The sequence below is a fragment of the Myxocyprinus asiaticus genome, chromosome 22 (assembly GCF_019703515.2).
Source record: "Myxocyprinus asiaticus isolate MX2 ecotype Aquarium Trade chromosome 22, UBuf_Myxa_2, whole genome shotgun sequence".
Classification (NCBI taxonomy): Eukaryota; Metazoa; Chordata; class Actinopteri; order Cypriniformes; family Catostomidae; genus Myxocyprinus; species Myxocyprinus asiaticus.
In genome coordinates, this window is record NC_059365.1 from 4,774,193 (window position 1) to 4,800,440 (window position 26,248).

The following is a 26,248-nucleotide window of genomic DNA, read 5'->3' on the forward strand; positions in this document are numbered from 1 at the left end:
TCGTTTTCTAAATCAACAGTACATAATTACAAAAAGTTTAGACAAATTAGCAGTTGAGAAACATTAGCAGAGTATTAGAGGCAGGAGGCTTGTTTGAGCAGAGAGATTTTGTTTGCTTTAAATAATTAGTCTACAGCAGCTGAGGCAGACAGAGTACATACTCAAGGGAAGAGTCAGGCCAGCGTGTCGGGAACAATATAACCAACACCATATCCACCTGCCTGTCTCATTATGTCAAAGGAAAGAAGTGGCCATAACGAAAAAGAGGATTTTGAGCCCACTTGAGTTACTAATTAAAGAAACAGTTCAGCCAAAATTTACTTTCATCCATGGAATGCAAAAAAAGATGAAGGTTAGCCTTAGTCAAGATTCACGTTTATTGTATGAAAAACAGATGCAATGAAAGTGAATGGTAACTGAGGTGTGAATTAAAAAAAATGGTTTAGTGATTATGTCTTGGTATAGACTTGCATGCTGGCAATCCTCAGCTGTTAAACCGGCAAGTACTGCTCTTCCCAACAAGCTATCATGCCGGTGGACTAAAGCATCATGTGGCGTTGATATAAGTGAACTAATTGGTTCTGATATTGGATGGTTAGAGAAATTATGTTATTTTCTCTTTGCTATCAAATATCAGAGACTTTACCATTCTGCCACCACATATGAAAAACAAACCCCAAATATTGAATCATTGTGAATATGTTGTGCTAGGATAATGCGTTCTATCAAGTTACAACTGACTGTATCACATAAATCCATGGGCAAGCACAGGAGAGCATATGGGGATGCCCTGGCTTTTGGCAGGTGGCAGTGCTCTCCTGCACCTAACCTCTGCCAGGCTTCATGCAAAACTGGTGAACATCCTCTGCCTTGTTCGAGCATTAGGACTGGGGTTAACTCGCACCAGCAAAGAAGGAAAAATATGCCCAAATGGGATTCTTGTTTTCCAAAGATTTAGCTCTAGGGTGCATATTATCCGTACATGCCACACACAACCCTCAATTACTACATTACTGTACGAGGAACACAGATGGTGAAATTGGATCAAGAATATGATTATAAGCGAATACTGCATTTCAAATATGAATGCCACGGATCTCATCTTTTTAGGCTACAAAAAACGTAATTGTCACTGGAAACTTAAATTGAGAGTACTGGAATACTAGATATGTCTTGAATCTTAATTTGACTTTTGACTTGAGCTGATGGCTCAAGATAAGCCATTTCTTCTTAGACTTTTTGAACTTCTATCTAATTTCTCTAACAGCAAGCAATGTTCGTACACTGTTTTCCAAGCAGGTGCAAAGCAACAATAAATGGATGGACTTTTATTAGAAAATTCTACCTTCATATTCCATTCATAAGGATAGATCACCCAAAAATCATTGGTTGCACCAAACTTGTAAGATTTCCTTTTCTTTCATGAAACACAACATGAGAAATTGAACAGAATCTCCAAGCTTCTCTTTTCTGTACATCTTAAGAGACTGTTGCCTCCGACTGTCAAGCTCCAAAATGACAGAATTTTATTTTTTGGTGAACTATCCCTTTAACATGTCCCCCTCTGATTTGAATTGTTCTTGGTTTTAACGTAACCTAATCATGTTTAGATTTGTTTTATTAATTTCATTTAATTTTAAATATTTGGAACCTATAAAAAAATGCAGATAAACCTTAAACAACTTCAAATTTCACCTTTACAGGAATATTATTAGCTGGCTAAAATAAATAAACTAAATGTAAATCTTAATGTTTCTCTCAGCTACTTACTTGACCATTTTTTCATGGCAGTCTATTATTGTGGGATCATTTATTTCAGATAAACCTAAAAAGACAGTCTCTTCCTGTCTAAGGGGCCGTTCAGACTGTACATATTTAGCATCCATCTGTGCTGCTTAATTGTTTTTCCATGTAAATATATGTTAGATGGATGTCTTTGATGGTTGCACCCCATCTTGCATGTTTTTTTCAGTGTCGCACAGGAGTGCCGTATTTTTAAAGGAATATTTTGGGTTCAATACAAGTTGAGCTCAATCGTTTATTCCCCTCAAATATATTTGGACTTATCTTTCGTTTATTTCAAGAAAAGCAAAAATCGTGGTTACAGTAAGACAACTGAGTGGAACTGAACGGGGCCGTCGGCACGCATGTAAACATGCTCAGCGGGAGACGGTGATATAAAACACAGAGATGGTGCGCAACAGTGAAAGTCGTCAGTGTAGTGCATGGTACGAGTAAAAACGTTCCGCAACTTGTATTGAAATTACTCGAAAATGTCCATCCCTAATAACACATCACGTAGCGCCAGTAAACATCTGGTTTACGCCACAGTGCAAATAAATGTATAATATTATTACATTAAAATCATGTTAACGTATAATGTTTACATCTTGTGGCTATACTTTTGACATAGTGTGTCTAAAAACGAGGACTCGTCCCTCAAGAAAAACAAGGGACGAGTCAGAGTTATTTTCTGTAGTAATCAACATTATTCCAGAAATACTGTCAGTTGAGTTTACCTTCTATTGAACACGGAACACATCCATTCCATCCATTGCTCTCCGTCTACCTTTTTTCAATTCAAAAACATGCTCTGTCTAAACAGCCCCTAAGTAGGTTGTTTTTGGACAGAATAAAGCCCAAAGTATACTTCGGTTGTCCGCGTTGCTGATTGCTCCACACACAGTATGCATGATGCAAATTTCGTGATCAGCGGCCCAGATATTCTTGAAACACGCACAGTCCTCGTCTGTGCACATCATCGCCACATGTGCCAGCAGTTGACTACTAAAAGAGCATCACAAAGCAGTCATAGTGCATATGTGTCCAACACGTTCGTATTCGCTCGCAGTCAGAAGAGTATAAAGTATTTAAAAGGCAACGTGGTCGACCGGGCGCGAACTGCTCCAGAACCCAAAAAAACCAAAGTATAAGCCGACCTTAAGCTGCAAGATGGATCAGACCGCTTGCCATTTAGTCAAAAGCAAGACCACATCATATGGCTGACTAAAAGCATTTTTCGACACCTTACAGGTGTCCCCTCCGCCCACTCATCACAAGTTATTCCACAAAAGCACTTAAATACTTGAGGTGTGGAAAATACTGCAGCATCATAGGAGATCCATCAGCTTAGAGACATAAGTCCAGTCCCTAAAGGTCTCTGGCATTTGTGAATGGAGGCAAAAGATCAATTTATCTGCACCGGATGTTGGTAAGGAGAGCAGAGGAACTGTGGGATGATTAACTGGCCTGTGATCCAGAGCTCAATGAAGCTGTTTTTCAGTCCCTGAGAGTAGGGCTCCCTGAGGTACATACAGTATCTATGAGATTGTGACAGTGTGGCTGTTCCAAATCTCTGAGCTGGAACGTAGAGTAGTCTGGTTATGATAAAGTAAAGCTTGCAATGCAGCTGACCGGAATAGCACAGACGAGAGACCTTCTCTGAGAAGCCAGTGAATGAGCAAATCCCTGATCCAAGGCTGCAGATTAATTCTAAAATGTTAAACCCCAGCAGAATAACAGGTGCAGTATTTTCCTCTATTCTTGAAAATTGAAGGGAATGTTCTGGGTTCAATAGCTCTATCGACAGCATCCGAGATATGCTGTTGATTACCACAGGAAACTTTGACTTGTAACTCAGTTTGTAAAAACAAATTTTTTATGTTAAAGAGAGGGGAGTGTTTAGGAAAACCTGTCAGAAGAAAACAATCATTATTTATGCAATTGACACTAGTGTTGCGGAAATTACACACTTCACATCCAGAACCATTGGTTTTTGTTAGGGGAAGGTCTTCATCAGATATCTGACAAGACTCCAAATGTGGATAGCTAGGAATAGAGACAACCCTGTCATGGCCTTTTCCCTAGACACTGAGAAGGCCTTTGCATGGTCGAATGAGGCTTCTTATCGCATACTGGATAGATTTGGCTTCAGCCCATCTTTCATTAAATGAGTAAAATTAATATACTAAACCAGTGGTCATATGTAACTGTGTAATTTCATCAAAATTTGGACTCCATAGAGGTACAAAACAGGGATGCCGCCTCTCACCCCTTATCTTTGCTATTGTTTTAAAACCATTAGCTATAGCAATGTGTAGTAATTAAAACATTAAAGGTATCAAAGCAGGCCAACAAGAGCATAAATTACTGTCATATGCTGACAATGTATTAGTTATTTCAAGCAATGAACAAACAACAGTTCTTAACATGTGTTCCCTAATTAATAGCTCTTTCTCAGATTTCAGTCTATAAAATTAAATGGACCAAATCTGAAGTTATACCCATACCTTTAACCTTGTGTGCCCCCAGGTACACAAGCATAAATGTTGTATTTTGGCTTCGCTATATGCAACACATACTTCAATTTTATTTAAACCGACTGATATCAGTTCAGGAGACTATGGGCTGTCAGTAAAGGGTTAAACTTTCGACATACAGAGTCATGTGACAGAACAACATGGCGCCAACCACAGCTGAGCTTGTGTTTGGGAGAAACATCAACAAAAATACATCTGGTAAGAACCCTAATTAAGTTTTTACCTTAAAACCTGTTTGAGTCGAAAAAGTCTCTAGTTTCATCCGATATGGCCTTTTTTTTTTTGTTTGAGTGATTTATTGCAAAACACCATGCTGCAAATCACAATGTACACTAGTGGTCGACCGATAGTAGATTTTGCCGATACCGATAACTAAGGTGATGAGAAAGCTGATAACCGATTAATCAGCCGATTTTAAAATTGATTTATAGAATGATCAAATAGTTCTTAGTCTTTCCTTACTATGAAGGGCACATACATTGAAGCTACAATAGTCCAAAATGAATAAAATCCCAAAAGCAGTTTATTGTGCAACCAAAATTCCAATTATAACCAGAAAAGTAAGATTTGGTGCATAACGTGAGGCTTTTAACTATAAACAAACCTGAAATACACCAGCAACAAATATTTTACTTACAAATTAAATACTTTTTATAGCCTATAATTTCAACAGATGAGGTTTATATATGAGGAATAAACAAATGAAAAACTGTTGGCATAGATTTTTGCCAATAACCGATAGTTCCAAAATGCAAATATCGGCCCCGATTAATCGGTAAATCCGATATATAGGTCTTCCTCTAATGTACACTTATGTGTACAAGAGCACAAGATTTTCACAAGATTCGATGTTTACTGTGCATTTTCACATTGAGAATTTTTTTGTTGTTGTTTTTTTTTTAGAGGCTTTATATGGAGTTAGGATGAAAATATGTTGCATTGCGAATCGTCTGAGACTAGTGCAGACAGACAGCACACTGGAGAAGTCATTCACTAAATAGGAAGCAAGGGAGCATCCTATAGCCCTCCTATATAGCCAAGTGCATTCAAAACTTCCTATCAAAAGTTCCGTTTCAGGCTGCAGATGATTGGACCACTCAACATGTTTGGTAGACATGGGACAATGATAATCAGTACATAGATTCAGAATTTATAATGTATCATTTTATTTTAACATGGTTGGACAATGCTGGACATTACTTACAGAATTATGCTAATCTCTGATTGGTAAAATGCTTCAGCACTGGCTAGCACTTGTTTGTTTGACAGTGCAAAGAGAGAACATTGAGATTTTTTTGCCAAAGTAGAAAAAAACATTGTAACATAAAAGTAAAATCAATTAAATTCATTTTTATTTGTATAGTTTTTTATTTGTCCTGCTGTCCACATATGTAGACATACATTTTTAGGAAAACTATTTGCTCTAGAATTTATTTTTTTAATTTTTGCATGTTTATTAGGTGCTACTAGTTACAAATCAAAAAGGGAAATGGAAAAAGCACACAGCAGACACGCTCGGGGATAAATTCTCTAAAGGTAATGGAAACTGACTGGCCATTTAGGTGGGTCTCATCAGGCATTGTCTACTTAGGGGTTTAAACATAATAATGCAGATCAACTTCCAACCAATTATTCATACCATCCAAAACCTGTTACAGAACTGGAGCAAACTGAAAATGTCTATCCTGGGTAGAATAAATTTAGTTTTAAATGATTATAGCGCCTAAGATTAATTATTTAGCATACATGCTACTTCTTACCCTTCCACCATTACTTCTGAAAGAATATAATAAATGTGTGGAATACTTCATCTGTCAGGGAAAGAGATGCATTTTTAATCGGGTAAAGCTATATTCGGGTAAAGGTTCAAATGGACTCTCCCTACCCAAAATTGACTGGTACCATTGGTCTTTCTCTTTCACACAGTTAGCTAAAATCAACATGCCACCTGCTTTGGTTTTACTATGTGTGACGCATGTCCCGGGCATAATAAACACGGGAGCGGATTTACTGTACGGAGAATGGAGACTTCACTTGCAAGTGGTGAGACAGGTGTGGGAGAGAAAGGGGCAAGCTTCCATATCTCTTCGCATCGAAAAATGCTCACTAACTGTCTTCTGAACCCATGTCAAAAAAAAAAAAAAAAAACGCCAGAGAGACTCAGCATGTGCGTGATAGAGACAGAGAAGGACCTGGACATTCAGCAAGCTGTAGCCACGCATACTTGTAGAGGCTGAACGGCAGCCAGATAAAATAATAGTTTTTAAATTTTAAACTTCATCAAATTAAACTTCAGGATTCAATTTGATTTATATCTGTTTGGATAGTGTCTAATAATGCACTGGCACTGTACTTTTAAGTTTATCTGGCCAATAAAGCTTGATATAAATTGAATCTGTCCACTTGATCTTATTATAAAAAATATAAAAAAGTCCACTTTAAAATGGCTTTTGCCCAACTTTTAATTACATCATGTCCACTGATTTTATGGCATGTAAACATATTCTTATATCATAGATTTATACCTGTAAAAATGTGTCTAATTAACTCTATTTGCAAAAAAAAAAAATAATAATAATATTTTAACGTGCATATTTAAATAATTTAAATAAAATGATGACTAACCAATTTTTTGCAAGTTCTTTGAGACAAAGTAAATATATTTTTGATTATATTTTTTTAAATGTTTGTTTTAATGTATCATGTACAATGATTAATTGTGATTAATCACAGAAAATTTGCATTGAGTTAAACCGATTCACAGCCCAAGTATATATACAGTATAAACAGATTTGAGATAACTGTGATCATTGTGCACTTCAAAATCCAATCACATTTGAATGCCCAAATAAGGGAATTTTATAGTAAGTGAATATATAAATACCATTAAAATAATGTGTGAAAGTGAAGAAATTATAACTGAAATATTTAACTATTGCATAATATAATATAAAATATTATTATATAATATAAATATAATACAATAAATATATATTTTATATTATTTTTTTATTTTTTATTGAAATAAATATTTTTTAATGAGTTCCAAAAACAACGGCGGAAATGTAAAATTGACCAAAACTAAAGTTGACCAAAAAGAGAGACATACATTTTTTTTTTTTTTTATCCCCTTTTCTCCCAATTTGGAATGCCCAATTCCCACTACTTAGTAGGTCCTCGTGGTGGCGCAGTTACTCACCTTAATCTGGGTGGCGGAGGAAAAGTCTCTGTAGCCTCTGTTTCTGAGACAGTCAATCCGCACTTATCACGTGGCTCGCTGTGCATGACACCACAGAGACTCACAGCAAGTGGAGACTCATGCTACTCTCAGTGATCCACACACAACTTACCACACGCCCCATTGAGAGCGAGAACCACTAATCGCGACCACGAGAAGGTTACCCCATGTGACTCTACACAAGTGACTCTACCCTCCCTAGCAACCGGGCCTATTTGGTTGCTTAGGAGACCTGGCTGGAGTCACTCAGCATGCCCTGGATCCGAACTCGCGACTCCAGGGGTGGTAATCAGCGTCAATACTCGCTGAACTACCCAGGCCCCCTAAGAGAGGCATATTTTAAGTATTTCAATATATTTTGAAATTCAAATATTATTTTTCATGTCATTCATATAGTTTTAAAGCCTTAAAAGGAAATCATATTTCCCTATTTCATTATTTGATTTATATATTTTAAGTTAAATATGTAAAAAAGACAAAAGTGTATAAAACACTAATACACCTTAAGAAATATGACAATTTATATGACAATTAATTGTGAAAGCCATAAAAGAGAAATGAATAGTCATAGCCCAAAAAAAACACTAATTGCAAATATTTGTTAGACAATTAATCGTCAGACAAATTTCATAATCATATATATATATATATATACATCATATATATATATATATACACACACACAGTATATATATATATAAAATTATTATTTATTCTTTTTTTTTTCCTGTCCTGGTAGAAGTGTTGGGGTGGGATAGGGTCAAAAGTGGGATAAAAGTGTCACATGTCACTATAAACCTTGGTATGAATATTGTAGTTCTTGTTCATGTATTAAGAAACTAAAAAAAACAAAACTAAAAAATGTTTATATCTTGTGGTTATACTTATAAAAATGTGTGTAATTTAACGTTTATCCTGGTGCAGTGGCTTGTCCCATAGACTTCCATTGTAAGTTCATTAGTGTAACCATGATTTTGTTTGTTTTTACGAACTAAGGGACAAAACGTATTTATTCTGCACACAGAACATTCCTGTAATCAAATATCAGTGACATAATGGAATAATAAAGAAGAAAAGAAGCTACATTACTGAGGTTGCAGTAAAATACTAAGGTTGGTTTTCTTACCAGTATTTCTTGTGTTGAGCCCAAATTCTGCAGGATGACACGGGTCTGTTTCCTGTCCATCAATGGGAGAATGATTTGCTTGTGAAGTACGTCATTATATTCGTTTTACCTACATAGATAAACACAGAGACAAAATCTATCACTCTATGTAAAACATGAAAAATATTCTGATGACAAATGTAATGCTTGGAAAAGAGCAGCATGAATATTCTTCAAAACTCCTTTTGTGTTCCTCAGTAGGCAGAAAGTCTTATAGGTTTGAATTGACATGAGGGTGAGTAAATAATGACAGAATTGTCATTTTTGCGTGAACTGCTTTAAATTGTATGTTTACATGGATTCACTGCAAATTTTCTGTTGTACCCAAATAGCAAAAACAGATCAAGAGGTAACAATTTCTCTCTTTTAAACTAATTAAACCATAAAACCAAGACATTTACAGTTTGAACTTGAAAACACCATGGCAACTGGATGCAACAATCTATTATTTTAGGCTTAATTTAACACCCATATTACAGTTGTTATCCCCTGCAAACTTTGTATGTATATATAGCGCATATTTGTTTATGGTAATTACTTCAAGCACTCCCTCCGTCACGATTTTTTCTTTGCATGCAAAAGGAACTGGGTGAACATGAACTGATCTATTTACAAGACGCACTATAGAAGTGGGGAGGAGTAACAATATCAGATTTGTACATTGATAATGCAGAATGAAGATGTAATTCCTTACTTCCTGTTCTTACACCACTAACAAACTTTTGACAGACTGTGATGATGCATTTCCACCTTATTTAGCAGCGTAAATCTAACAAATAAAAATTAGGTATAGTTTCAGTTTTCATAGACCCAGTTTCAACCTGGTATTAAAATACCAGAGTGATCCAATCACATGTGGTCAGCGCTAAATACAGGTCTAAACAGGGTCTAAAACGTTTTGTGATCTGATCACAAAAACCACATACGAATGTGGTCAAAAACACATGTGACCACATTGCATTTGAGGTATAAACGCTAATCCGTCATGTATGCGTCCTGGCAGTAGTGAAGCACCACCTCTCTCACCTGTCAATCAACCGCTGCGATAAAACAAGAGTTTAAAGTTTGCCGCTTACAAGCAGCTTTAAAAGGAAATAGCCGTCCGACAGGAAAATTTTAAAAAGCAGATACAAACACAATCACGAACTTGTCTGATATCAACACAGATGACAAGCACGAACACCTGAAGCTCCTTAAATACAGGTAATCCACTAAAATAACCAATAATTCTGCTTGACATTTTGTGCTTAGATTAAATTACAACCGCATCTGAGAGAAACAGTGCGCCATTATTTCTTGTGCCTTCTTTGTCTTTTCTGATTTTGTTGCGCTTTAATATCATGCAGTAACACACTAGGGGTGTGTGGCAAGGAGGAGGGTGGGCATACGCACTCATGGCCCAGCCCCCAGTCGGGCTAATCAGCCAAGGAGAGGGATAAAGATGAGCCAGATGCAGCAGTTCAGCAGAGAGAGAGCCACACGTAGCTGCCGTGTGTGTGTGTTTATGTTTGTGTCTTTTTGTTTAAGTTTTCATTAAATATTACTTTGATGGTTCGTCCGGTTCCCGCCTCCTCCTTGCCTGTCCTTTATCTGTTACATTGGTTCTGAAACCCGGGAAGGAGGAGGGATGCGCTGTCGTGGAGTCCTCGCCACTGCCGTCCGACCAAAGGAGCAGCCACGGCCGTCCGCCGGGGGATGTAGTCGTCGCTGTCGGCTGCCTGGATGCGGAGGAACGGCCGCCATCCGCGAGGGAAGGAGGCTCGCTGCCGGCCGCCAAAACATGGAGGGGCGTTCCATCTGCCAGGGGTCAGAAGGCTCGCTGCTCTCCACCCAGGGAGGAGCAGCTGTCATCCGCCAGAAGGCGGAGGAGTGGGTGAGGGGTAGGCGACGGCGTGTCTGGGTACCGGCGAGCAATTTTTTTTCTTTCTCTCCTCTCTCTCTCTGTGTCGCTCCGCCTCATTCTTTCCCTCTCCCCTTTTCTCCCTCCCAGGTCTTGAAGAAGGCGGGAAAAGCCTGCCGGTAGGCGCAGCCAGAAGAGCAATGTCCCCCCCCCCCCCAAGAAAGGATGGGGGGGGGGGGGGGATGTACACCATGCCAATCGGGTTAATCAGCCGAGGAGAGGGATAAAGACGAGCCGGATGCGGCAGTTTGGGGGAGACAGAGAGCCACATGCAGCTGCTGTGTGTGTGTTTGTGTCTTTTTGTTTAAGTTTTCATTAAATATTACTTTGATGGTTCGTCCGGTTCCTGCCTCCTCCTTGCCCATCCTTTATCTGTTACAGGGTGTAACGGTTCTCTGTAAAAAAAAACGAACCGTACGGTTTGCCACCCACGGTTCGGTAAGCACTGGCACCGCAGTTCACCTTTATTGATGCATCTGGAGCATAAGGTTTTGCAAAGAAAATAAAGCGTCAAATAGACACGCAGTTTCAACCTCTGCTAATGCACCTGAATGGATCTGTAGATGGATACGCTCTGCCTGTGTTTCATGTGGGTCAACTTGATGACATCACTGTTCTGCATGCGTTGTGTGTATTTGAAAATGGCAAGTGGAGAAAACGAGCCGCTGATAGAGAAGCCCACTGCGTTATTCAGGTCTCCTGTCTGGGAACATTTTCTTTTTGCAGTCAATTTCAAGAGTGAGGTCAAAAAATGTTTACAAAACAGGCACTGTTTGCAGACATCGCTCGACACGAGTGCTGTATACTGGTAATTACGCCGAAATCACAGTGGAAAGATAGCGCACTACGCAGAGGAGCCGAAGCTGCACACACTCCCTTCTGTTTTTAAGCAGGCACTCGGACACACTAATTCGGACAGGCATAAAACAATAACGAAAGAGATTGGGGTGTTCATTGCCAACGATATGTTTCCCTACTCCGCTGACGAAGATGTGTGATTTCCACGTATGATTAAAACACTCGAGCTGCATCACAACATCCCTCGTATCCATTTTAATAGTAAAGTTCCTTCTATAAGTGATGTAAAGCTTCCAAATATTAAATATATGTGCAGTAGAGTTTGAAATGCATTTTATGTAGCGTAATAGTGCAGGTATTAAGTTAAAATGTTGATTTTTTTTCAGTAAAGACCCTAATGAAAATTAACCATGGTTTTACTATAGTAATATTGTAGTAACCATGGCTGTCACCATGGTTTTCTTTGCAGAAATCATGGATATGAAACAATTAACAATGTTTTACAAAAATAATACTTGATTATACTATATATTGTAAACATGACAGTAACCTTATTTTATTTGTTATTTGTTATTTTGGTTACTATGTTTTTACTACAAATACCATAGTTAAACTATGGTAACTGTAAAACCGTTACACCCCTATAACACAATGACATAGTGATTGATGTATGTCGTCATGAAACAGAGACCCTCCCCTCCAAATCCGAACACAAGTGGTCACAGAAGACGCATTTAAACGACCAGGTGTAAATAGCCATGTGTCTCACCTGACCACATGTGATCGGAGAGGCGCATCTTAATACCAGGTGGAAACGGGGTCTCTGAGGCTACTTAACTGGGTCATTTAAAAATAACTTTATTTCATTATGTTGAAATTACATGAACAAATTATGTTTTCTGACAAAGAATTAATGAGCTAAAGCAGGAGTCGGCAACCTCTGGCACGCGGCGGGGTAATCACTAGCACGCCAGCAACAGCGAGAGAGGAACAGACTATTTTATTTATATGAAATGCTGCACCTGCATTAAAATCTACATCTTGATGTAATCCTTCCTCATGATCATGCAGCATGTTTTCGTGAGCTGAATGGGAGGCTAAACAAAAAGTTAAAATGTGATGAGACTGCAGTATACCCAACAGACTCGTGCAGCGCGTGCAAGCCATTCGCGCATCATGAGCCGGCAGCGCTTCACTTTCGGTTAATCGCGTGGGTAAACATGCCCGCTTTGCTTTGGTCAGGCTGCACGGATGACAGCGTACATTCCATGTTTCATTTGTTTCTTTTGCTTTCAGAAAAACATGTGATGTTAATCCTTCAGATTTCCAACGCAGCATACAGGTACACCCTCCTTAAACCATAGTCACACTCAAAATTACATTAAACGATTAAAGGAGAAAACATAAACCCACATCGTGGGGTTCAAAAATATTTTCAAGTCTACTCAAAATATACATTAAACCTGGAAATAAAGTTTTGCAGGTGCAATTCACCGAAAAGGGCTAAATAGTTGATCGGCTTGTGATGCGTGAATGGCTTGCACGCGCAGTCTTAGTCTCGCATTCTCGCAGTCTTAGTCTCCCATTCAGCTGATGAAAACATGCTGCATGATCATGAGGAAGGATTACATCAAGATGTAGATTGGAATGCAGGTGCTCCTCTCTCGCTGTTACTTGCGTACTAGTGATTACCCCTGTGTGATTTTGAAAAATGTATGACATAATATAAGATATATTTAAGATAATAATAATAAAAAAAATCCTAGTCAACACTGCTGTGATGGAGTTTCTAATACAGCTGCTGTCAGGTGAGTGACAGTAAATTTGTCATCTTTCTCTCTTATGACTGTCATATTCCTGCTCTCACTATTTTTTCATCTTTTGGAAAGCCATGGAAAGATAATGGTGGATTTTTTCTTTCTGCTATAGAAATTTACCCCGCTATGGTTTACATCTTTTCAATTGTGCTGTAGGTATTCGTGCTTCAAGTATAGTTCTAGCCTTTTTACATTTCATTAATTTGGGGAGACAATAATACATACAATATCAATGAATGTACAGCTTCTAAAATGAAAACCCTTCTACGTATGTACAACTTTAGATTAGGGGTGTCAATCGATTAATATAATTAATTACATGGTATGTCGATTAATTAACTGAATTAATTGCAATTAATTGAATACATAAATATTTGCTGAGAATGCCCCTCAAATAACAATAATTCAATATATAATGATTAAATAATTATAAATAGTTATATTTAAATAATTATAAATAAAATATATACATTGTAAAATAATACTAATACAGATAATTAAAATGCATAACATTATTTTAGCACGCAAATTAAACACTAAAAAAGAAAATACAAAAAGTGACTTTAGAATGCAATATATTGTTTATTTCCATATTATTGAACATCATTGGCCTACAGTTCACAGCAATCCATTTTGCAAATTAATTATTCAATCAGTTCGAGATTTAATATAAGACGGAGAATCTCGGTTGCGTTGCGTCATAAACACGAAGTTTGAAACTCTTCGGATTTGCACTCGATCAAGCTGTATTTGTACGCAAGGTGTTATCTTTTGTTGTCTGCTGTCGGTAAGTGTGGTTTGTTATCTGTCTTACTGCCCCCTGGAGAAAACAGGTGGTACTCCAAGCTTGAATTGCTCATATGGATGGAATATTCCTTATTATGGTCCATAATACACATTATTTGCGTTAGTTTTTTTTAGCGTGTTATTTTTTATATAATTAAACGCACTGAATTAACACTTTAAATTGACAGCCCAACTTTAGATATTTACTAACCTTTACAAATAGGTTCATAGAATATTGAATTAATGTATTTTATTGTATTAACAGGATTAATTAAACATGTTTAATGCCATTAAATCTATCGAACAATTGCAGGTGCGTACACTTTATATACAAATACCTATGTTTAAACAGAAATTGAGATTAAATGTAATGTATAGTAGAATACTGTGTGCTTTACAGAAATGATCCTTCATGAAGGTTTAGGCTGTAGTTTGTTGGCACCAGCAACAACTGAAAGCATCTGAAAGGGAAAGCTTGGAAACCTGTGTGAACTTGAGGGGAACTGACTTCATACATCCACTAAAAGTCACATTGTAACCTTAAAAATCATTGCAAATAAATAAATAAAAGGCACAGAAAATTCTACTTAGTTCTAAGGAAAGCTCTTAGAATCATTTCTTTGAAGATGCCACTGGCTTGTAATTGTGTAAAAGACGTTTGTTTGTGTACAAATACTTTTTGGGGTCACTGTATATACAGTATATCTGCTTTTCCAAATGTCTTTTACTGCATGCAACATTTAATATATTATGCCTGCTACAGGGCAATGTACCAAGTGTTTCATGGTGACATTGAAATTCAAAAAAGGTCTTTGAACAGAGAAGCACCGAAATTCAATTACACCTATTCACTGCAGGCAAATTAAAAACACTAAGTGCATAAACGTGTCTTACAAAGATTCATAATTATTCAGCCGACTTCTAAAGTCAGTGGAGGTACTTCTAATTGGATATTAACCACAACAGGCTGCAGATTTTTATAGCAGTGTGTGCAGTGAAAGGAGGTGGTATATACAGAGAATGTATAAATCTATAGAATATTGACAATATACTTGCAATGAATTTGCTTTTCTATTATATAACATTATATTGAATGTTACAAAACAAAGGCTCAAAGCAAAAAACACGGCTATACATAACAGTTATAATCTGCATATACATGTACAGTATTTAGAGTTCATATTTACTATTTTTCTTAAAAGTGTCTCTTTCTGTCTTAAGCCTTGAATAGTTTAGAAAGATCTACGATCTTCATCTGAACGATCTCGATATAGATTCCTAAAACCCAAGATTGATCTTTTACTTATATGCGCAACTATCAACTAACCACTGGCTGGTAAATGTTCAGATTTCACTCACCAATGATTGAGCAGTATATTGGCAAAAAAGTTCAGCATCCTTTCACTGCGTGTTGACAGTACAAGTTTTGGTTTAACTTATTCCGTGTAATGTGTGTCCAAAGATGAGATCCACGCAATCCAATTGTCATTGAATAATGTCTCTTTTAATATCCGTTCTGTACTTTACAGTCGATTGTTGATCAAAAACAACAAAAAATAAACATTTAATTTTAATCATGAATAGCACGGATGAGGTAAAGAAGCCATTCTACTCGTCTCTCATTAATATGCGCTCATTTACAGAACTGCCGGTTTTCTTAAAGAGACAGCATGTGTTCTACAAATCAATGTAAATAACTTGTAAATAATAATAATTATGCTTTAAACAATAAACTTGTAACAAAATATATAATATTCAAAACAATATATTTATTGATGCAATAAGTGGATTTGAAATAAAAAAAGCAAAAATATGACCACAATTTGTAAATATTTTTATTATTTTCGTAAATGCACTTTGTTAGAAGGCCTCCTGTATAATTTACAGCATTAGTTGGGAGAACATTTCTATCATATGTAAGCAAAATGGACATTATAACTGAAATATACCCATATGAATCGATATCGAATCGAAAGCTTGTGAATCATAATTTAATCAGGAAATGTGTATCAATCCCCAGTCTTAATAATTTATGTATGGTTAAACACCAAGAATAAATAAATAATTCAGGGTTCTGTAATCGTTCTGACTGATTCAGCGAGTTTTTCAAACTGATAAATCGTAATATTGAGTCTTTTTGGACAATTCATTTAAAAAACGGCACATAAGCGTTATTCAGTAATGAATCAGACTACTATGGTTGCGCTGTATGTTTGTTTTTGCGTTCCACCAACAAAGACAGTGCAATACAAAGTGTTGTTTATGTATTAGGGCTGTCAAATTAAAATTCGAAATTCGAATATTCGTCGAATTAAAGACAAATATGCACATTTGAATGCTAAAACTGTGCATTTGAATTTTGGATGTGTGCCAAGCTCTGCCGATGACTTCAGACTGATCGCATCTTGCGCTAAAAAAGGCTAGATGAAGCGCAACAAAATACAGTTTAACAGAAACCAGGTGTCTCGAGATGTGTTTTAAAGTTCTTTTTAACTTGACACAGCATCTAAAAAACAGTGCTCCTGCACGAGACACTGAATAAACAAAAACCAAGCGAAACAAAGACGTTCGTCTAATGCGTTTACATAGATACACATATACTAAACTGGATGGTTGCAAAAGCATTCGTGTGAACAGCCCCTTACAGTAGGTGGAGGTCTTTGGCCGTTGCATCTTGCTCTCTTATCAGCATTTCTCAGATCAAGCAATGGGTTTGTCTGTAAAGGAGTTCAAGTTGGAAATGTGTGTCTCGAGATCCTCGTGTTCTGTTCCTTTCTGTCGTGTTCCGTCTGTCTGAACAGCCCCTGACCAGGGATCATGTGCCGCTTTACCACTGAGTTCAGCCGAATACCACTGCTATCTGGGAATAATTCTACCCTACATACAGCTGTAATGAATGAAAAACACTGTGGTATATCGCTGTTATGAAGTTTGAGTCTGTGGTAGTATATACTGTGGCACCAGTGCAAGAGTAACACTATGTTAACACAGAACTGCCTATTGAAGCGTTTCCCCCCTCGTTTTACTTTTGACTTAAAATTTGAGAATATAAACTGACTAAAACTTTTTTATTTTATACACTTTAGTTTAAACTGGAATGTTTTTTTAACACCCTGGAATGTTCTTTGCAATAATATAACACGGTGCTGTATGGTTATATGTATTCAGTGCGCCCTCTTGTGGACTACGGAAATAACGTCAATTTAAAAAATCTTTAAAATCTGAATTTAATTCGAATTTAGACCATTTTTAAGGTAAAAATTGGAATTTAGTTTCTCTGCCCAATTGACAGCCCTATTATGTATTGTCTTTGCATTATTTGGTGGTACCCAGACTTTTTCTCTTTTTACATTCAATTCAGATTGCAAGCTCAAAACGTGGGTAAAATATATTGATTCTGTAGATTCAATAGAAGTGTAGCGCAAATGATGAATATCAGTGCTGGGAACACTGGAGTACAGCATGTCACACTGCAGGACACTGTTATCACTGCTTGACATATCATGTCTATGCATATCTGGAAAAAACAGCACTTATTATAACCACTTTCTCAGACTGCAGTGTCTTTTTGACATCTGCGAAAACCATTCAAACCATGCTATTCAACGTTTATATATGACAATGTTGATCAAACATTCTTGTGACAAGCGGGTAACCCATACTTAATGAAATGGCTGATCAAAAATGACACTTTTTAAATACAATTCCTTAAATTCTAATTTCTGTTTGGTACTATAATTCCAATTTGGAAACTCAACTGGAATTTTAAAAGGCATTCTGAATTAAATTCTGAATGGCACACAAACCTCTGACTGTCCAGATCTTTATTTGTTTACTTAGTTGTTTTGCAGATCATATTCATGTTCTTCTCATCTCCTATTAAAAGCCTTTTGGTTCACAGATATTGCTGCTCAACAGATTTCTCTCACTGAAGTGACACCTCAGGGGCCGACGCGCTTGTATCGAGCAGATTGGGTGATTTCAGGCGATTGGTCATCTTCCTCTTGCGGTCTCTCTGCTGTGGAGATTCAGTGAGATGTTAAAAGTTGATTAGGTGTCTAAAGGTCATACAGCTAAAGCTGTCACTATCCCAGAGGACTGCAGTCACAGACTTAATGAGCCAAATCCTGCTGTATTTATTTAATGGAGCCCCGGCACATTGCTCATAAAGGCCTGGAGACAAACCACTGTAGCAACAAATGCACTAATTGACAAAAACTCTGTAGCGAAAAAGATTATTGACAGAAAATAGCTAGTGCAGCTAGTACAAGACAGCTACTGCATCCTAATACGAACTTCATGTAATCAAATATGTGGTTACACAGGTATTTATGCAGGGCTCAACAATAGGGATTTGAACTGTAATCCAGTAATTTAGACTTTTATTTTATTTTATTTTATTTTATTTTATTTTATACACTGGCACCACAATATAAATAAATAGCCATTTTTAGCAAGACATTATTTTAGATGTGTGAAAAAATATATATATATATACTATACTGGAACTCCATGTCAGCGATTAATTAAATCACCCAAGTCTATCACATTTTTATATTTGCCAGCAACATAAAGTTTCCCTGGCGTACTTTAAATAAGCATGATTCACAACAACACTGTTCAATAGATCACACAAAACTACTGTTAATGTTTAAGTTAAAACACTAGGGCCCTATGATCTCTGTGAAGCGGGAAACGCAGATGTAATCGCTGAATCCAGTCATAAAAACTTAATTAATTAAAAAAACATGGAATGTCATGGAATTCGAGCAATTAGGGATAAAAAAGAATATTCAAATGCATAGTTAATCAAAGAAAAAAACTGCATTCATTAAAACGCAAAAGGCTGCTTTATATGTAATTAAATATAGTCTGCATGTGCTGTACATTTCAAAGTGAACACGTAAACCGTTCATAGCTTAAAACATCACATCATGAGCATCATGCATGCTCAGTGTGTGTGTGTGTGTAGTAGATGACAGCGAGCAGAGCACTTATTCATTTTTAAGTGCACAGCACATGCAGACATGTGTATATTTATATGAGGAACTACCATCAAATACACACAGAGCCTTAAAGATCTTCACTCAGTTTTCAGGGGGGGTACAGCGTATTTGTATTGTATACAGTCTTCTTATTTTGTGTATACTGTATATTGTATATTATTAGGTGTATACTGTGTTGTGTAACAAGATATGTAAATTGTGTTGTGTAAATCAGATGTTTATTGTAATTGTCATGCTGCTATGTTGCTTGGAACTGCACCCAAGACTTTCACCCACTGTTGCACTTGTGTATATGGTTGAGTGACAAAGAAAGGATTTGATTTTAATTTGATTTTGAAATAAAAGCTCCACCTAAATGGATGCGTGAAACTGAAGAAATTATTACTAGTAAAATGTCATATATTTATTGTAAATAATGTATAATAATTATATAATACTATAAGCGATTATATATTTAATATCACAAGCAAGAGTGCTGTTGTACTGAATACAAGTTTAAGTTTGTTTAAATATACTCTCACAGGTCATTTTTAGGTACACCTGTACATCTACTTATTCATGTGATTATCTAATCAGCCAATGAGGTAGCAGCAGTGTAATGTATAAAATCATGCAGATATGGGTCAGGAGCTTCAGTTAATGTTCACATCAACCATCAGAATGGGGAACAAAATGTGATCTCAGTGATTTGGACCGTGGCGTGATTGTTGGTGCCAGATGGGCTGGTTTGAGTATTTCTGTAACTGCTGAACTCCTGGGATTTTCACACACAACAGTCTCTAGAGTGTATAGAGAATTATGCAAAAAACAAAAAACATCCAGTGAGCGGCAGTTCTGTGGACAAAAACGGCTTGTTAATGACAGAGGTCAGAGGAGAATGGCCAGACTGGTCCAAGCTGACAGGAAGGTGACGGTAACCCAAATAAATATGCGTTACAACACTGCTATGCAGAAAAGCATTTCTGAACACACAACACATTGTCGAACATTGAGGCTGATGGGCTACAGCAGCAGAAGACCCCTCTGGGTACCACTACTGTCAGCTTAGAACAGGAAACTGAGGCTGCAGTGGGCACAGGCTCACCAGAACTGGACAGTAGATGATTGGAAAACATCGCCTGGTCTGACAAATCTGGATTTCTGCTGAGGGATACAAATGGTAGGCCCACTGCAGCCTCAGTTTTCTGTTCTTGGCTGACAGAAGTGGAGCCCAACGTGGTCTTCTGCTGTTGTAGCCCATCTGCCTCAAGGTTCAACATGCTGTGCCTTCTGAGATGCTATTCTGCTCACTACAATTGTACAGAGTGGTTATTTGAGTTACCGTAGCCTTTCTGTTAGCTTGAACCAGTCTGGCCATTCTCCGTTGACCTCTCTCATCAACAAGGTGAAACTGCCGCTCACTGGATGTTTTTTGCACCATTCGAAGTAAAATCTAGAGACTGTTGTGCGTGAAAATCAAAGCTCTGTTGTGCAGCTAATTGTTTTATATGTAAAAAGTATGATTTTACCATTTACTTAACGGCAAAAATGTATATTATGCTTAACAAGAGGATACATGTACCTTTTACGGTAAACTTTTGTTAAAATTATGGTGAAAAACAATAATCAGGAGTTCCCAGAAGTTCCTGCATGACTCATTACATTTCATTTTAATGTGATTTTATATATTTCTTGTTATTTTTAAAATCAGTTATATACATTGGGGAGTTCTGTGTGATATTTTATGTAGTTTAGTTAATGTTTATATTGCATTGTTTTAGTGTCACATGTGTTACCCTGATTGTATTGTCTCTACATGTGTATTGTTATTTCTCCTGGAAGGGCCACTCTTGATGAACTTTAAGTCAGAAGTGAACTTTAAGCAAGAAGATAAGAATATTAAGTTTATTAACTGAATAATATATACTCTCCTGAGACCCAAGCTTGACTGCTGTGTGAAATTTCTCTTTTTGATTTGTACCTAGTAGCACCAAATAAACAAGATTAAAAAGTTAAATAAATAAATTCCACAGTAAATAGTTTAACAGATTTAATAGGGCCCTAAAAAACATAAATAACCAACAAATAAATAATCACTGGAATATAAGAAAGCAAGCACTGGCCAAAAATGCTCTAACACTGGTCCTGAGCCCTGCTGTGCAATAAATACTTTAAAATCTGGAGTTCAGTGATCATACAGGCTTAACAGCATGTAAATCAAGTGCAGGAGCAATTAAAACACAGCGATCAGTGATCCTACACGAACGTGTTACGTCCCGGAGATTTATTAAACAGGCTCAGGTGTTCAATCAATGTCAACAATGTGTCACACAACATCGCTTTGACGCATTATTTCTCAATGTGATCAATATTTTTTTATTGCTGTTTCTTTGTTCTTCCTTTAACACTATAAAAAAGCTTCTTTTTATTGGTATTTGGTAAGGCAAGCATCACTATTGCTAATAATTTTACTTGGTGATTTGAACAAACCCTGTTAAAACACTAAAGGGATAGTTCACCCAAAAAGAAAAATTCTCTCATCATTTGGAATGATTTGGTTTGGAAAGACATGATGGTGAGTAAATGATGACAGAATTTTAATTATGGGTGAAATATCCCTTTTAAGAACAATAAAAATGGTTCTGTTAACCTAAGACAACAGGGAAAACGAATAGAGTTTAATGTGCAACTAATATTAATGTAGAGCCGATGTTCTCAAGGGACTCTTTACATTTACATTTATGCATTTGGCAGATGCTTTTATCCAAAGCGACTTACAGTGCACTTATTACAGGGACAATCCCCCTGGAGCAACCTGGAGTTAAGTGCCTTGCTCAAGGACACAATGATGGTGGCTGTGGGGATTGAACCAGCAACCTTCTGATTACAAGTTATGTGCTTTAGCCCACTACGCCACCACCACTCCATTGTTTAGGTCAACCATGCTTGTATTTCCTTTGCCATGTGTCAGGTTGACTGAAAGTGTGTGCCTGAGACTTAAATCTATCATCATGTCTCCAGAAACAAAGGTTCTTCATTAAACTGGAGCTTTTCTCCAGTGACTTCTGACCTGGTAGAATCCTTAGACCAATAAGTCTTTTGTTAAGCATCTGCCTGAGTGGTGCTTTATGGTCAATTCTTACCACAAGAACATCCTGCACTGTAAATCTGGACCTTTTATCTTTTTAGTTGCTCTATTGCTCAATGAATCTGTATAATTTCAAAAGAACACTGGAAATAGTGCCATTTCAATTAGGATGCTGCCTTGGAAGGTAGCTACCTATCTAGAGCTACTATGTAAACCCTATAAGTTCTGAGGGTGTTTTTAAAGATTTCCTGTTTCAGCTGCATACCCAAAATTAAAGGCTTATTAAAACAGAACAAGGGTAGTCAAGTGTTTGGTATCATTTTAAAGAAAACCGTTACATTTTTTTTAATGATATAGATTATGATAAATTCTGAGACTCTGAAAAATCACAAAAAAACTTGAGCCAATTGTTTTTTTTTTTTTCTTATTTGACATTGTATATCTCAGTGTGTAAATAAGGTGGCTCTGAAAATCAGCTTTTGTTTTGTTCCAAATCATGTCACCTGTAGCTGAGTAAAATTGTGTTGATACGACAAAGCAATCAGAAGTTATAAAATTACAAAAATAATTTATCCAAGTGTCCAAAAACGTTTCCAAGTGCCCAAAAGCCTCTCCAAACAAATAAAACACAATAATTGTACATAACAACTAATTACACATGCAAACACAACAATGACTAAAAGGTATGCACAGCATGCAGACATGATTTTAGTAATGAGATTTCACAGAATGAGTTTTATTCTGTGCCATTTGAGTCATCATTGAGTCTGTGTCATGTACATGTATTTGCTATTTATTAGGGGTGTAACGATCCATCAATCTGGATCGATGCATCGATTCAATAATCAACGATCCAAGGTTATCGCTACAACGCTTAAATATTGATATAGACTTTTTTTTTATATGCACCTTTATTTTAATACTCTTATGTCATCCATGTCCCCGTCAGGCGATGAAGCAACCTTATTACATTAATTTCACTTTATGAGCGTTAAATACGCTTTTCATGTGGTACAAGGATGTGCGTAAGGTCTGTGAAGCCAAATTGTGCTCTGCTATCCGTGCGCACGCGTCAACCGGGCTTCCCCCGAAATGCGAGCTCCAGAGAGGGGATCAGTGCGCAAGCGTCAACCTGGCACTCCTTAATCCGAGCTCTCGTGACAAATGCAGAGCGGCTCACATGCACGATTAATTCGGGCTTCCATCTATATCGTTGCGCATGCGACCCATTTGAAATTTACATGAGAATTTGCTATTTAAAAGTACCATGGAGCAGTTCAACCATCACGTGAAACAATGGCGACATTCTGAACAGCACTAACGAGGGAAAGATAAATCACCTGCTCAGCTCCAGCATCAGTTATAAGACTTTACACATCAACACCCTTACTAACATTTATCCCAGTTAACTGTAACAGAATTTTTCATTACAGCTGTGGAAGTTGTAGCCAAGAAAACCGCAGATGGCACAGATAGTTGTAAGCAAGTCATGGGTATGTAAGTATTTTGAATTGGATTAAACTGAAAAATAAGCTGTAATCAAACGATTGATCACTTGTGTGTGATGTTATTTTTTATATTATTATCTGCATAATTGTTTTCAACATATGAATTACCTTATTTTGTTGTGGATGTCCCAATGTGGATACTAAATGTGCACTTTTCAGAGAGCTCAATAAAATATTCAAAATATATTTTTGTTGCATTTTTAGGGAAAACATTTTTTAACTGATTGAGTGAAATAGGCACATAATATCGGAATATCGATCGCAGGGCCCTGAATCAAATCAAATCGTATCGAGGCAGACTTTGAAGTATCGGCAAATATAAGATCGCAGGCCAAGAGAATCGATATAAGATCATAACGCGATGAAACGTCTGATTTACACCCCTGCTATTTACATAGATATAATACAGATATAATTAATCAGCACAACCTAAATGAAAGTAAACTTTAAAGTACAACTTAAAGATCAATCCTGGGATTTTAAAATTGATATCGGATACGTTCAAATGAAGATCGCGATTAACCGGGAAATTTTTTTTTTTTTACCAAGCCTTAATTCATTTGTACTATATGTCAAATCTTTATTCCACAAACGCTCTTATGTACATAAATGCAATGCAGAAATGTTCATATGTTCAAATACATGGCTTAACTATTCACTATGTCTTTATATTTATAATAACAGCAGGACTCAAGATAAAAGCATGAAGAAACCATTGATTGTCAAGAAAGGTAAATAAAATGTGTTATCTTTTATATATAAAAAGCACTAATTAGCGTTTAATCCGGACATTCGCACTCTGTGGCTCTTTCAATCAGAGCTCTGTACTGACTAACACACATATTAGATAATTAAAGAAATAGCCCCCACATGTGCTGGAGCAGGTCTGTCTGCAGCCTGCCAATTAGTGGGAATTTTATTGGAGCCGCTGCATCTGAAGTGTGATTGGAATAACAACAATTCTCCAAATGGCATATTTCATCCTACTCTCCATGGCGTGGCACATGGTACGGAATGCAGCCGCAGAAGTTTTGGTGCAAGGAGGCTCCCTGGCAACACAACATCCAGAAAGAGCAAGCACGGATGAGTGACATGCTCTCTCATATCTGCACTCCAGGGAAATAACCCCATAATCCTGCATGCATTATTATATTTACAGGCAATGGGCTTCATCCACGGAGGATATGAAAGCCCCCCTTATAATTCCAATATTAGGAGAAGTAACAAAACCAGAGTTACGCACTAATCTCAGACTGTGAAAATCAGCACTCACACACTTGGCGCAGCTGACAGTCACTGGCTAGATGATTTTAAAGCGATGTTGATGTGGCACATGTGCTCAAGGAGCTTGGAGGACGTCTGTCACCTGTGTTTACCTGCTGCTGCTAACACAGCCCGCGCAACCTTTTGTATCTCCGTGACGCACTTCTAACATGCTGTTCCTGGCTTTCCTCATCATCTTTTGAACCTTTTGTAAGCGACAAGGAGAAAACAAAAAAGGTATCGCTGGTACGTGGGCGGCTCTTTCTGTTGATAGGCCACAGTAACATCTACTCATTCAAAATCTGTTTAATATAAAACTACTAGGAAATGCAAAGCTTTGACGGTCGCATTTTGAAATCTTGAGTACTGGAACAAATCTCTAACCAAAGCTGAAGTCAACATGAAATCTAAATTGTCCCTATTTAGTTTCTTAAACATACACTAATCATTTTTTTTTCATTTAAAGTTGTATATATTAACATTAGTTAATGCATGATGAACTAAAATGAACTAACAACAAATAAATTATTAACTTTATAAATAAACTTTGACAAGGATTTACCTCTTCAACTCTGTGGAACTGCCGGCGTGTCCAAAAGGGGGCACTAAATTGCAGAAAAATGTTTACGCTTAAAATGCTCAAGTCCTGCAACACCTGGGCAAACCAGGGACATATGCAAGGATCCTTTTTGTGGACTTCAGTTCGGCTTTCAACACCATCATCCCAGCTATTCTCCGGACTAAATTACACCAACTCTCTGTTCCCATGTCTATCTGTCAGTTGATCACCAGCTTTCTGGTCGGTATGGTCAGCTACGAAATCAGACATCAGAAGACTATAAAAGGACAGGTCGGACTGCTGAGAGGATTTTTGGTTGCCCCCTGCCCTCCCTTCAACAACTGTACACTTCCAGAGTGAGGAAAAGTGCTGGAAAAATCACTCTGGACTCCACTCACCCAGCCCATTACCTTTTTGAACTGTTGCCTTCTGGCCGACGCTTCAGAGCTCTGAGCACCAGAACCGTCAGGCACAGGAACAGTTTTTTCCCTCAGGCTATCCATCTCATGAACAGTTAAAACTGCCCCTTTGAGCAATAATTATGTGCAATACACAGCTTAGTCTATTTATATTATCCAACATACCATACCTCTTCTGCCATTACATTCCCTTGCACATCTGTATATAACAGATTTGTATTTGTACATTATATATACACACACACACACACACACACACGTATATACACACATATATATATATATATATATATATATATATATATATATATATACACACACACACACATACTGTATATATATACACACACACATTTTTGTCTTATTGTGTATTTCTATATATACTTATATTTTCTATTCGCTT

At 37.0% G+C, this 26,248-nt stretch overlaps 1 protein-coding gene across 1 annotated transcript in view; it reads right to left on the reverse strand.

The window, feature by feature from the left end:
• The window catches only part of LOC127412788 (neurite extension and migration factor-like), a 97,496-nt gene that overhangs the window by 12,744 nt on the left and 58,504 nt on the right, over positions 1-26,248 (reverse strand). Inside the window, exon 2 of the mRNA XM_051649427.1 lies at positions 8,684-8,792. The gene's annotated coding sequence lies outside the window, so the exon portion shown is untranslated. The remainder of the gene's footprint in view (positions 1-8,683; positions 8,793-26,248) is intronic.